The sequence below is a fragment of the Dioscorea cayenensis genome, chromosome 10 (assembly GCF_009730915.1).
Source record: "Dioscorea cayenensis subsp. rotundata cultivar TDr96_F1 chromosome 10, TDr96_F1_v2_PseudoChromosome.rev07_lg8_w22 25.fasta, whole genome shotgun sequence".
NCBI lineage: Eukaryota > Viridiplantae > Streptophyta > Magnoliopsida > Dioscoreales > Dioscoreaceae > Dioscorea > Dioscorea cayenensis.
In genome coordinates, this window is record NC_052480.1 from 3,954,266 (window position 1) to 3,955,746 (window position 1,481).

A 1,481-nucleotide genomic window follows, 5' to 3' on the forward strand; every position below is an offset into this window, starting at 1 on the left:
TTGCCTTTGTATTTGTCGTGAGTCGTCAACTTCTCTAATTCACCAATTATGTGATCTGTTGCCCCGGTGTCTACGTACCAATTGGTGTCAACACCATATGCATGTGAGGCTGCAGCAGCTGTCTTGTCTTCCAGAACATAGTTTTCATCATATCTGTGTCAGCAATTGGAGGCAACATGGCCCCTCTTATGGCAAACTTGACAGATCGGACGATTGTCGATAGTGCTGTTGGGGGCACCACGTCCTCGACCTCGTCCAATACCATGACCATGTTTGCTTCGACTGTGCGCTCCTCCACGAGGTGAGTTACCACCATGTCCTCCTCGGTTTGCAGTATTTGCAGATGCGAGACATGCCTGTCGCAGATTAACCCTGTTTTCAAAACTCAAAAGTTGTGCGTGGAGTTCTACTACCGTGAGAGGTTCAACCCTGTCCACGATCTCAGAGACAACAGGATCAAAATCATCGTCAAGACCATTGATGATATAAGCAACCAGATCTTCTTTATCTAACGGCTTCCCTGAAGCCGCAACTTCATCTCCAAGGGCCTTCATCTTTCCAACATATTCCGAAACGGACATATTGCTCTTCCGTGTTATTGTCAAGGCCAGGCGCACGTTTATAACACGCGCTCGGGTCCTCGTCACGAAACTGTCTTCAATCTCCCTCCATGCTTGCGCCGCCATCCTTGCGGCAGCCACCTGGATCAGCACTTCCTTTGAAAGAGATGCTAAGAGGAAGCCGAGAACTTGTTGATCCACAGCAACCCATTCTTCATAGGCTGGATTTGGGATCTTCGTCACCTTCTCTCCTTGCTTCTGATCGATCTCTACAGCGGGGACTTCGGTCTTGCCGTTGATATGTCCCTCGAGCCGTGCACCACGAATGACTGCAAGAACTTGCGCCGACCAGAGCACATGATTCTGCTTGTTCAACTTCTCCGAGATCTGAAAGCCGAACAGTGGGTTGGAGGAGACGGATGATAAACTAGCCATTGTTAGCTAACGGGTCTCTGATACCATGTGAAAACTCAGAGGCGCTAGGAACGTTAACAATGCAATCCAATGAATTACGTGTTAATCATATGCCACCCTTAGGGCGAGATTACAAGATAATATATATAGATGAAATGCTGGTGGCTATCCTGATACATATGAAACAAACCCAATCATTCTATCTAAAGCCATGCCAGGTTTATCTCTAACTATATTTGTTACAAGAATCTATATTTGTTACAAGATTATTATCTCAAGATATCTAACACCTAGTACAAAGAAGAAAACCATATGCATATTCATCAAGGGGAAAAAAGCAAAGAAGCACTCGCATGTTTCAATTTTTCAAAGGAATTGCGGTCGCTTATATTACCCTCATGGCATCAGGCATTGCTCTAACAGGGGCTTAACTAGACAGTCTAGACAAGGCACAGCAATGTTTAACAAGCAGTAGTATGTTTCTTTAGTTTCACGAGCCTTAATTTA

General features: G+C 45.2%; 1 non-coding gene across 1 annotated transcript; it reads right to left on the minus strand.

Annotated features, from left to right (window-relative positions):
• Positions 1-376: 376 nt before the first annotated feature.
• LOC120271407 lies at positions 377-515 on the minus strand. The gene has a single exon (XR_005540016.1). It is a non-coding gene; the product is annotated as a small nucleolar RNA Z247 (small nucleolar RNA).
• Positions 516-1,481: the final 966 nt, after the last annotated feature.